The 13,332-nt window shown below is 41.6% G+C and overlaps 1 protein-coding gene and 1 long non-coding RNA gene across 2 annotated transcripts in view; one reads left to right on the forward strand and one right to left on the reverse strand.

Moving 5' to 3' along the window:
• Positions 1–13,332, reverse strand: part of KCNA4 (potassium voltage-gated channel subfamily A member 4) — a 300,918-nt gene that overhangs the window by 86,348 nt on the left and 201,238 nt on the right. The window lies entirely within an intron of this gene.
• Positions 10,714–10,997, forward strand: LOC128628537 (uncharacterized). Its single transcript, XR_008392958.1, has 2 exons — positions 10,714–10,800; positions 10,844–10,997. It is a non-coding gene; the product is annotated as an uncharacterized LOC128628537 (long non-coding RNA).

Raw genomic sequence — 13,332 nt, forward strand, 5'->3', positions numbered from 1 at the left:
ATTTGTGAAAGGGATTGTTCAGCCTGAAAGGAAACTATAGCCCCACATCACTTTTAAATGCAATGAAACCAGGTGACTAAATGTACCAAAGTAGCACCTCCAACAACACTTGGTACAACAAGCTTGGACAGGGGGGCCTGGCTGTGGGGTGCTGGGAACCTGATGAAGTTCTGAAGGATGAATATTATACCCAATGAGAGGGATGAAAACCAGGCTTTCTTAGCATGTAGGAAGTTTGATTTCATGGTGTATACATTCCTTGATATGTTACTGTACACACAATTGTCAACATTGACTCTTGAGGTATTATAAGTATTTTCACATCTACTTTGTAATATACATTATGGATTATGCCAAAATCGGGACTGAAAATGTGGCGTATGGACTTTGGTTTTGTATGGAACAATTGAAATGGCTGGTTGACTTGGCTGAATAAGGAAAGGGCATGATATAGCTTGGGTACTAGGCCAACTGTGACCCAGGCAGATGGTAGTTGCTTGATGCAGCTGGTGAGAAGGATTGGGTGATTATGAAGACCTTTTTTTTTTCATCACCATCAATGAAAATGGCAAAATAAATATAAAATGAAAAATTAAAAACAATAAAAATGAAAAAAATAAACCTCACACAGAAGGTAGTATTATTACCATAAAAAAGACATAGTCTGAGCAACTATATGTCCAGTGCAGAGGCAGGGCTTCTGCCAGTAAATCTATTCATGGCCCAGACACAGATCAGAACACATACTCTTTCCAGGCAGACAGACACTTGAAGAGTCTAAGTCACACACATGCAGTTCTAAATTGAAAAGTCACTTGTCCCCTAGGGGAAGAGTGGGCAGGGGACAGTGATAAGCCAGGACCAGGAAGCTGACTCATTAAGTTTGGTTTGCTACCATATATTTATTTCCTCATGATAAACATAAATAGATAAAGGGACTGTGCCTTAGTCACCTTTTTATCTTCAATGCCCAGCTTTATTCCTGATATACAGTAGACATAAAACACTTGACTGCTGAATTTATTCTATGGCCTAAATTTTCTAATTCTAGAAATGCTAATATTTCACTATTTTCCCAATCACTGTGCCTTAACTCTGCCTTTCTATCTTACTCCTCTTTTCTTCTCACCTCTCTCTTCCCAGAATTCTGAGTCCACCCTTCCTACACCATTTCCTCTTTCATACTCATATAACTTATAAATTAGCTATTATGTAATTTAGAATCTGAAAAACATAAGCCTTAGAGAGCAGTGTTAATGGAATTCTAGTAGGAAAAAAATGAAATCAATTATTGAGATGTCTTGCAGTTTTTATCCTTTTGCTTCTCTCTAGAAAGAAAAGGGAAGGAGGGAGAAAGTAGAGAGAGAGACTGTTATTACAATAGGTCGGGCCTTTCATTCCTACAAGGGGATAGAGCCCCTGGAAAGATGCAAATACCGACTGCACAATTAGAGAGGCGTACAGAGTGGTGGCGGCATGGGGGACTCTAGATCCATACCGCCTGGGTTTACATTCTGAGGCTTCCCCTTATCAGTTGTGACCTCAGACAATTTTCTTAGCCTATGTGCCTCAATTTCCTCACCAGTAAAATAGAGGTAATTAAAAAAAACTCACAGGCTTATAGTGAGGAGTAAAGTTGTACAAAATGCTTAGAACAATGCCTGATACATAGTAAGTACTGTCTAGGGGCAGCTGTTAATACTACTCTGGGAGTGAGGGGTGGTCCCAGTAAGCTCAGGAGATAAACTGAGCAGAGAATCTGGATGTGAAACCAGATGTAGCGTGCGCTAGAGGTCACTTCCAAAAAGGACAAGACGTTGTAGGATGGTAAATACTAGGCACCAAGGCTTAATGAACTCCACTTATGCCTACGACAGGCATTTCATATCAGTGATAGAAATTATTCCCTCTGAGCCTGGATGTAGCTTCAGAATTGTTCTACCAATATCATATGGGACAGTCACCTCCAGCCAATGAGGGTCAAAAAAACAAGGTGACACCTATTTTCTATACTTGCTGGAGGCCCAGTAGATAGTCAGTTACCAGGAAGGCGGCCATGGGTCTTTGGAGGCCAGGTGAAGACCAAATGAGCCACCTGGTGGAGGGGGTCTTTCTGTCTATAACCTAACCTCACTGCAGTTCCTTCTACTGATACAAAAAACAACTATATTTTAAAGCAAACAAATAGAAGAACTTTCATAAGAATAACATGACTCTGACACCAAGACCAGGTGCCTACTCACACAGATGTGAAAACAAGAAATACTCCAAGTGTCTAATAAGCACTTGATTACTTTGTTCATTTTCCAGGGCATGGGCCAGATCCTCAGTGTTTTCTTCTCAAACATTCTACTTTTCCTTACTGCACTCATTTTATTGGGTCTTCTCAAAAGTTTTTATTTGGAAGGGAACAGACCCAGAATGATGACTGATACTGAGTTAGTCAGAAATTGATGCTGAGAGCCATTACAATTGCTTGAGTAGATGGAGCTGGGCATGTTGGGGATCTGAATTTCTCTTTTCAGGAAAGAAAGAATCAGCCTGTTTGTCCACATCAGACAGTCATATATATTACCATGCTCATCTGCTTGTGCCTGCATTTGCACATCTAGATCATTGTGGTAGAATAAGCACAAACCACAAATTATAACTAAAGCCCATCCTCATGAAGACTCAATGAACCTGTTTTCCAAAAGCTTCTACTTAATTCCTACCCCTGGGGTAAATTTTGCCTGTGGAGACATTGACAGAGGAGGGAAAATCTGACCCTGAATCTGACGAAGACCAAGTGGTATTTTTTCCTTCACTGTTGCAATGGGCTGACTGTGCTTAGCAGCCTTACTTTTCTTTGGACTTTACATCTCCTGACTAGTTTTTTTAATCCATGCCCATCAGACATCCACATGCGATCCACCAAAGGAGTTGGGAATGAAGACTGCCTTTAGAGGCTCCAATTCTGGTAGCTTCGAATCCTCAACTCACTCAGGGGGTGCTCAACAACATATGCAAGTGGCCACCTCTAGAGGGAGCTAACTTCACTTAGTTCATAATCTAATCACCGACAAGAAACTGTCAAACAGGAAATTTTTTCAGCGTCTATAGGAGTTGATAAATTAGGGTATTGTCCCTATTTCCCTGTTTTAAGGGGACCCTAAAAGGATGCCAGAGGGAAGTCATGTGGGAAGGCAACCAATCCATGAACCAGAAGAAGGCTACTTGCAAAGAATAGAGTTTTATAGCTTTCTCAGCTCCTAAGCACCAAATGAAGGGAAAAAAAATACAATGACTGCACTTTGCTTTTCCAAATCCATTTCAAAAGGATGTTTTCTTCTTCAAATTTCCCTGATCGTTGCTTTAATGTATCTGATTGCACCTCAATAAAACATTAGCAATTATGATGGTATAAAAAGGAAGCTATATGGAGGACAAAGAGTCTGACTGGAACTTTATACTTGACCAATTTTATGACATTTTCAACTTAATATTTATATTTCCCCCAAGACACAGAAGTTTGGGCTAGTGGGCTCTCACTAATGTGAGGCTGGGAAACAGCTGTGTGGGATCTGCTCTCTTCTACATTTTGTTAAGACTTGGCTGATTCTCGGCAACATCTCAAAGCTTCCACACAACACACAGCTAAACAGAACAGTAAATAATGAGCACCAATGGACTCAGACAGAAGAAGCATAGCTTCAGGCTGACAGCTAACAAATGACCCACCATTTTCTACAGGTAAATGGGTCTCCTGAATTATAGCCTGGGAAGGGGAGAAATAAGGAGGCAATGCTGTCAACCTGCTGTAGCCCTGAGCTCCCAGAGGTAACTGGTACATACAATACAGCAATGCCAGGAAGAGTGTGGCTGGGGTTGGCAAAAGGACTGCCAGCTGCCCCATGAAAGGAGCTCAGTTGCTTTACAATTTCCAAGGGAGAATAAATACCAGGTCTGAGCCAGATAAGAAATAACCTTCTTTAGCAGTCCCCAAACATCTGCACACCAAAATGCAAAAGGCATATCAGGTTAAGGACTGGGGGACTAAGTTTATGCTAAAAAAGAAGTCTCCTGTGTTCTAATTAGTGAAATGAAAAGACTTAAAGAATGACTGGGATCAAGAAATTTTTTTAAGTAGCTATAGGACTGCATTTCACCTGCAGTCACCCTGAGACCAAAGAACATACTGAGGGGTGGGGGGACTGGAGTCAAAGTAGATTCAAAATCTTTTGTCTCAGAACAATATTATTCTTGTGAAAACTGCACTGACTTCTAAAGAGAAAGTGAAAACTGCGTAAGGTGATAACATGCTTAGCTGAGACCCCTGTGGAATCACACTGGAATCAGAGTAATGGCCCCCCAACTCAGGGTCTTACCTCTCTGTGGGGGCAGCTTTGCCAGCAAGTCCCCTTGTTCACCACAGATGAAAGTTAAACTACCAAGACATGATCTGGTTGGGGAGGAGAGGTGGCCAATCTCTCAGAGGAGAAAGGCCAGGAGCCCCTTCCTCAACTTCCTCAACGGCTTTTATTGGGTTGTAATACACAGGAATACAGGTGGAAAGGATCAAACAGTAGACAACTTTTCAAAGAAATATGAGGGCTTAGTCTGAGTCAGTGCCTGTCAGGAAAGGGGGTTGCAGAAACTTTGAGAGACGTCCTCATTTCCTGCTTGGACCCTTATCATATAAATGAAAGCACTCTTAGCAAAACAGGCTTCACAGGACTTTTAGGAATTTTTTCTTGTGCCCTATCACCCCGGATCCCCCTCTAACTGGCAAGGGGCTGCACCACCTCCCCCATCATAGGTTTTCAGGCTTAAGTGGATTAGAGCCAGGAAGCACTTCTCCCAAAGGACACGGGGACCCAGGCTACGTCAGAATAGCTGGAGGACGAGGGTCCATCACTCCCTCTTTCTTGCAGCCCCCTCAGTCCTCCCATGATGGCCTCCCAAGTGATCATGTCTGGCTTAGGTTGCCCCTCCTCTGAGGGGTCTTACCCCATCTCTGACTAACTGACCAAGCCTTGGGGGCAGGGGATGAAGCAGAAGCAGTGCTGCTTCAGAGACAAGCTTTTGTCTCCTTGGTGGCTAGCATTCTGGAGGTCACTCTCTCAGCCTTAGCCATGGGGGGCAGTTACAACTCCTGAAACCAGGCAGAGCAGTTCCCAACACTTCTCCTCACCCCATCCCCAGGTTTTCCTGCATGATGGCTGGACATTCATCTCCCCAAACTTCCCTTCTGTCATCCTGTGTCAGGAGAGGTTAAATGCATCCTCTGCAACTCCTGGGAAGTCAATTTCACTTATCCAACTGTCCTTCCTCCTCAGAATTGAACTTGGCTCAGGTCAAGATATTATTCACTTACTCTTGGACCAACAAGACATGAGGAGGCCCAGCAAGAGCAAAAAAGAACGTGAGCTTCGGTTGACCAGTGGTAGGTCTCACTGATTTTCTTAGCCCATCTGTAAAACAAGGATAATGCCAAACCACAGAGAAGTTGCCATGACTAAATGGCAAAACATGTCTAAAGGGCCTGGTATCACACAGCCCAGGACTTGCTAAAAATTCATTGATAATATTTTTGCTAATTAATCATTTAATGTTTTCTAAATTGTCCATATATGCTATTTACACTTTAATACTTTTGTATAATTTTTAAAAAAATAAAAGCCTAGTCTATTATCTTACCAAAACTAGAGAACACCAAGATGTGTCTCAGGGAAACCAATAGGATTCTTTTTTTTCCCCAAATACATATTTTTTATCCTCACCCAAAAACATGCATATTGACTTTTTTTTAGAGAGAAGAGAAGGTGAGAGAGAAATATCAGTGTCAGAGAGAAACATCGATCGGTTTCCTTTCATACATGACCCCTGACCAGGAACTGAACCCACAACCTAGGCATGTGACCTGATCAGGAATCAAACCCACAATCTTTCAGTTTACAGGACAATGCTCCAATCAACTGAGCCACACTGGCCAGGGTGGAAACCAGCAGGATTCTGATGAGAAAGGATAGTACCTGGCGAAGTCCTGCGAATGAGTAGCAAGCTATATTTGTTGGTTCATCTCCCTTGTATGCAAAATAGTTACCTAAACTCTTTCTGTCTTCTGTATTTTCTGTGACATCTAAGCTGTGCTGTGACTTCAAATAGTAATGGCAGCTCTATAGAAGGGTTCAAATAGAAGACACTAGCTTCAACAGACACAGAAGCCCACCTCATAGAAAGTTCACACATATTAAAGTTACTGTTTTGGACTGATAGGCCCTGCTTATACAGTTTATTTTTTCTTTAACCTATCTTACAGTGTGACAAGGCTGATATCACACAGCTGGTGGTGCCCCTTCTAAGTTCTTCACCAGAAGACATGTTTTACATGACCATGGCTTTCATCCACTTTGTGATAATATCAGGTGAGCTGGGCAGGAGGTTGTATGGGCAGCATTTGCCAAGTATCCTCTTCTGTCTTCCTATATATTTTTTCCCCAAGAAGCTGAACTCCCATTTGGCTATTCCAGTTTCTTTATGAAACTAAGGTTGCTAATTTCATCTCCAGAGAAATAATTTAAAAGGGAAATGAAATTGAAAAGGAGGTTAGATGATGGTCATCTTCTTGCTGCCCAGTTTCAAATGTCTGCTAATCTTCAGGGCATAATAAACACAGAAGTGATAACATCTAAGAAGTAGAGGAGCATAAAAGCAAATTCAGGATCAGAACAAGAGATGATATTAAGAAAACAGAAGATGACTGATAAGTGGGAATAGATTTGTTCTATTGAAAAATATCAGTATATTCTGGAAACAACAGAACAAAGAAGAAGGTTTCATTAATATACTCCTTGAGACGCAGAGTACCAAAAAGAAGAACTCTACTCTTAACTTTGTATACAACTCAGAAAAATGAATGCCAGCCACAAAGGAATCAAGAATACAAAAATGCACTGAAATGAATATATTAGGTGGTAAGGTAGAAAACTTTATTATGAAACCAAATGTCTGATTATGCCTATGAAGAGACCTGCTGTCCAAGTGGTGTGGGGAAATTAAAAAAAAAAAAAGATCTCATTTAACTTTACATTCACCTTTTTGCACCTCACAAACTGATCCAGTCAGGAGAAAAGATTATGGGTGTGTTTGAGCCCAGGGTCTGTCACATCATAAACATAGGGTGATGTGGACCCTGGCCCACAGGGTCTGTGTGTTGTGGCTGTGACAAACAAATGCACATGGACTACTGAAGTCCTGTGGAGAAAAAGGGACAGTATGGCCACTCTCTAAGTGAGAGAGAGGGCTCTGATCCCTGCCTGGACAGGCTTTTATTGCTTTTCTGGGTACATTACATTGAGGATGGTCCTCATTTACTTACTATGCACAGTTTCCCTGTGGGTGATTACCTTTCACAGGTAACAAAGGAAAAAATGTTGCTAATTACTTCAGAGAGAAGGATGTTGCAGATCAAGGGGAAAAGTGGTTGAACTGGTTACACTCCATACTTGGGAAGTTTAGCACAGATTTTAGGAAGTTACTTTAGAGATATGCAGTAAATATTTTGTGCCTTAATCCACAGTGAAAGAGTTTTAGCAAAAGCAAGTCTCATAGCAGCCTGATAGGTATAATGCAGACCTGATTCCCCACCGGAGAACCTATCTGTGAGTGTGGGTTCTATATGTCAGACCTCGCTCCCCACGAGCCTTTCTGAGTCAGGGCTGGGGTACATTTCCCACACCATGCAGAACAGTCCCCTATAATAGGGTTTTCTTAAACCAAAACTGGGTGGAGCTATTGCCTTAACAGAGTCTGACAGAGAGGGCCAGAAACCCCAGTATGACTCAGACTGGGGAGAAAAATATTAACTTTCAGGGCATGCCTTACACAGAAAATTAAACAGAGAGTCTGAGGGAGCTCAAATTTTCAAAAAGAAACAGCTTAAGCAATTTGAAGCATTAGTTTACTGGAGCCTACTACAAGAAGAGGATTTTAATAAGTTTCCAAATAAACCTTATAGACCAAATTAAATAGGTTGTTATTAGAGACTTGGAAAAGATTCAAAGTATCCAAACCTCTTGCCATATTTTTGCACATACCTTTTATTTTTCAATATCTCTATTTTCTTCAGTGTCTGTTTTCTTTCCCATACTAAGCATTCCTGACCCTCTCTTTGAGAGGGTTATATAAGAACTCACTATCCCATATAAGAAGTACAACCATTCTCTCAAATATTTTATTTTGTTGTTGGTTCATTTTGTGTCCTCGCCAAGAAAGTTATGCCTTTGACAAGTCACAAAGACATGCGCCTATGTCTTCCTCTAGAAGCTTTACAACTTCAGCTTTTATATTTCATGATCCACCTTGGGTTAATTTGTACATATAATGAAAAGGTAAAAGCAGACATTAATTTTCCTCTTCCTATCAAATTGCCTTGGCAACGACATTGAAAATTAGTTGACCATCTATGTGTGGGTTAATTTTTGGGCTCTGTTTTGTTCTGGTGTTGTGTTTGTGTGTTTTTAAGCCAGCTCCACATTTCCTTTATTACTGTAAAATTTATAGTAATCCAATATAGATTTCACAGAGGCCAAAGACATAAGATCTAGAGCCGACTTTGGCATTGTCTAGTTGTGAAATTTTGAAGAAGTCATCCAATTCTGCCATGCCTTAATTTATTCACGTGCAAAATAAAAGGGAGATCCAGGTTGCAAACTGAAATACTCGCAGATAGTTTCAGTCGATTGATCTGGAAGTCACAACACAATAAAGAGTGGTGGGAGGGTACCAAAATCCATGTCCCAGCTAAAGACGAAAGTTACCACTCAGTTAATTCTAGTTTACAGGAATGTGAGCTTGCTGATGCCAGATCTTCTGATGTTTCCAATGAGGCCAGAAATCTGCATTTTTATCTGAAGTCTTCTGACATTTAAAGCATCATGCAAGCTAAAAAAAAACACAGATTCTCAGCCCTTGAGCTGCCAGTTTGAGACCCATGAGCTCGCAAACCTCTCAGAATGCTGATACTTTTTTAAAGAGTTATTGTGAAGAATAAATGACATAACATGAAAATGCCTAACCCTGTGCCCAGTACATAAGAGATATTTAGTAAATATTCTATCTTTTCTCCCAGCTAAACATTCCATAATTTTTATTCCAGATCTCTATCCTAAGTCTGCTCTTATAAACTAAGAGTGATTTCCCCACACAGGTCCAAGTATTAGGTCACTCACTGTTGAGTTCACAATCTATCCCGTGTTGCCCCTCCAGAACTTTGCTTCACCTTCCCCAGCCCAGTTTGTGCCCAGATAAGCTGAATTATGTGACCTTCATGAATGGGCCTTTTCTTTCTCATTGGCCAGTGGGCACATCCACAAAACGAGAAGAGTGAGATCGGAGTGTGTATTCCTCCAGCGCCCTACCTGCTGAGTCACCAGGGTTGATTGTGGCCTAGAGCCATATAGCTTTTTTCAGACTGCTCCCATAGACAATCACCTCTTGGGTTCCATTAACCATTTTCTTTCAGGAAAAAAGTGATTAATAGTTCTCGTGTTCTTTTAAACCCTGTTCACTCACTTCAACAAATTATTCAACTTGAGTGTGCTGTATCATCTTGTGCACAGACACTGCCTGATATGCCAACACCTCACTCCAAGTAAAATTCCCTGCTCTGTTCCTTTTCTCAATCAATGGTGCCCTTATTCTGCCAATTATCCAGCCTTAAAATAGTGATCCTCTAATGAAAAGGAAGGTTCTCATGGCACTTTGAATGCCTTACTTATTCCTAAGGATGAGCCAGGAAAAAGGTAAGAAATTCCACCCACAGAGTGTAAGAGGATTGGCTAAGTTCATGGACACTTAGGTAGCCACAATGTCTGAAATAGAATTTCAAAGGGAGTAATGCTTACTGCCTTTGTGGCTGCAATTTCTTTCCCCCCTTTATTTAACCAGGCCAGAGGGTTCTGAGCTGCATCGTGTAATACTCCTTTCTCTCCTTTGTGAATATTTTCTCTTCATTCATGCCTGGAGCCACCTGCACTGTTGTCCTTGCACCAGGTACACCTGAATTGGTCTTTCCAGCCATCAGTGAGAGATCTCCTCCCAGGCTGGACATCAACATAGAAAGCTGTGTTGCCTGCTTTGGGTCTCAGCTATATATAGGCTGCTTCTTGTGTCTTACAAAGTTTTCCACATGGTTCACTCCAGCTTACTGCTATTTTGCACTGGAATTTCAAGCAGAATTCTCTGCTAACAATAGTATTAGTCTACTTCTTCTTGCCTCCTTTTTATGTATCTTCCTTAGTGGCCTCAGAAGCAGGATGTTTGGATGGACCAAGGCAGAATTTGTGGACTCCTGATTGTACTAGTATAAAATTCCAGTGTAACATAAAATCAGTACAAAGCATTAGGCACCAATTTTCACTCACAATTATTCTTTACCACCAGTGTTCACTCCACCACATGCCCTTTGTTTCCCACTTCAAAATGCCACTCATATCTGTTCTGCAATTTCACCTCCACTCTGTTTGTCTCAGGCTTGACCCATGACATAATCCAGTTAAAGGAACCTCGGCCCTTTCCCATGCCCTGCCCATTTCCGCCAGATTCACCATTCTCGTAGAACGTTTCCACCATGACTCTTTATTACATGTGACTTCACATATAAATTCCACAGCACAGGTGTCAGTGCTCCCTACAACATGCACAGGCAATCTCAGTGTCCTGTGTTGGGAACCTTACACCTGGCTTCTAGCTAAAAACACTGCATTGATTACAGGAACCTGTGCGCTCCACAAAGCCAATCGGCTACAGGCACATGAGGTGTGCATGCGCTCCCCAAGCCAATCAGCTACAGGCACATGAGGTGTCCACGAGTACCAGTTGCACCCAAGTAATCAATAAGCGGGCCCTTCTTTGTCTCAAGCTAGCCAATAGCAAGCAACCTAATCTCCTTCCTCTCCCTCCCCCCCTATATATATACCCAGTTCGGAAAAATAAAGTTTGCAGCTTGATCAGAATCTTTTGTCTTGCTGCCATTCTTCGCGCCTCTTGTCCCCCCAACTCATTTGTTCTAGGTAGGTGGTCGAGCCCCAGTTGATTGCTCCGTGGGCCGGAGCATCCTGGAGATAGGAGGGGAAAGGAGCAATCTGCTCATGGTTTCTTCTCCATACCTTGCTTGTTCTCTTCCTTCATGTGTCATGTCGGCTTCCTTCTACTCAGCTCACGTTCTACTTTCTCAATAAAGCCTTTCCTCCTTTAACCAATATTTAACTCTTCCTGTGAATGCACGTGACATGTTTCATCCCTTCCATACAATATAACCATTAAATACATATTATCTTAGGTTGTTTCCAATTGCTTTAGGTATATTCACATTAAGTATATTACTTAAGGCTAATGGTGGGGTTTTTATGATATTGTAATGAGGGAAACTTGAAAATGTTCCCATCTTAACTTTAGTCCAGTTATTTGTTCCTCCTCCTCAGGACCCATTGAAGTATTTTGAACAAAGGACAATGACAAATGGGAATTTAGATACCACATTGTGATGATCAGGTTTACGTGTCACTTTACCTAAGCTACCACCCGCAGTTATTCAAATACAAATCCAGGTGTTGCTGCAAAGATATTTCACAGATGTGATTGAAGTTCATAATCAGTTCGCTTTAAATAATGGGGTCATCCAAGACAGCACAGGCAGGTTTGGTTTCATCAGTTGAAAGGCTGTGAGAGCAGAGCTGAGGGTTTCCAGGGAAGAAATTCCAACTGTGGACACCAGCCTCAGCCTGTGTTCCAGAGTGGAATTCCAGCCTGCGCTTCCTGACAGCTGGCTCTATGGGTTTTGCACTTGTCTAGCCAGTCCTTACAGTGGCTTAAGCCAATTTCCAGCAATAAACCTCTTAAAATATATCTTCTGTTCCTCTGATTTAACAGATTTTGTTAGCTTTTAGTGGGATGTTGGTGCAACAAATAATTAAAGAATGTGGAGGTGGCTTTGGGGTTGGAAAACGAGCAGAGGCTGGTTGAATTTTGAGCAGAATCATAGAAAACATCTATACTGCCTTGAACAGACTGTTAATAGAGAGATAGGTATTCATTACTCTGTGAGGATTCAGAAGGAAGTGAGAACTCTGGTAGAGAAAGTCTGTATCACCTTGGAGAATATTTAAATCTTTATAAAAAGAGCATTGGTAGAAATATAGACATTATAGGCTATATAACATCTCTGGAAAGAGCTCAGAAGGTCATGAGGGACCTTTGAGTGCTACAGAAAAATGTGTCCCGTCATATAATGGCAAAAAGTTTAGTGAGTTTGTGTCCTATAGTTATACAGGAAGCAGAATTTATAAGCAATGAACTTGGATATTAAGCTGAGAGAATTTACAAGTAAATTATTGAAGGTTCAGATTAGTTCTTTTCTTAATGCATATAGTAAAATGTGAGAAGAAAGAGATACATTGACAGAATTATTAAACAAAAAGAAACTAGGACTTGATGATTTGGGAAATTCTGTCTGCCTATTACAAAACCCCAGCCTACACTGTTCCAGAACAGCTGTAAGGTCTGACTGCCCACCACCAAGAAGTATGACTCATAATGCCAGAGTTTGGTGAAAAGGAAAGTAATTATTTATTTAAAAGTTATACGAATTTGGAATAATGGTGGAATTCTATTGTTAAGTCCCATTCCCTTTAAATACCTAAAAGACACAGTCCTGCCTCTCTCGGCCAAACCAGGCCAGTTTCAGAATATGTCAGTCAGAGGTGCCATCTTTCAGAAAAACAGAAGTCTACTGCTCAGCACTCTCAGTCACAGCTCAGCATCCCAGGCATCTCCCATTAACCCGTGCCTAGCTGTGTAAGTCCCTGCAATTCCATCAGTTGTGCCGCCATGTTCTCCCAGGAAGTTTCCCAACAGGTCTCCTCTTTCTTCCTCCAGCATTTAATCCAAAACCACATGACATCTCATTACTCCAAACCACATGGTACCTCATTACACACCAGACCTCATGACGGGCCAGTGGGAGCCCTTCTACACCCTTTCAAACTGCATGGCTGCCCCATCATGGCTGGCTGCCCTAGTTTTAAATGCTGACCTGGGGCTTCCTGCATGACTTCACATTCGGCATTATATATGCTGAAGGTCATGTGGGCCTTTACCCAGGTGGTAGCTTCCCTTCAGGAAAGACACAGCTATCACTTGCCATTGTAATGCAAAGTGTCTTAATCACTGTATCATCCCCTTCCACCATCCACAAACTATCAATGTGGGGACTTTGGGGACCTCTTGCCCTGTACCCTGTTTCATACCCAGTTTGCAAAAGATGCTAAAATTACAAGATTCACTGTCAGG

Source organism: Artibeus jamaicensis, unplaced genomic scaffold, assembly GCF_021234435.1.
Source record: "Artibeus jamaicensis isolate MK-2021 breed Jamaican fruit bat unplaced genomic scaffold, CSHL_Jam_final contig_797, whole genome shotgun sequence".
NCBI lineage: Eukaryota > Metazoa > Chordata > Mammalia > Chiroptera > Phyllostomidae > Artibeus > Artibeus jamaicensis.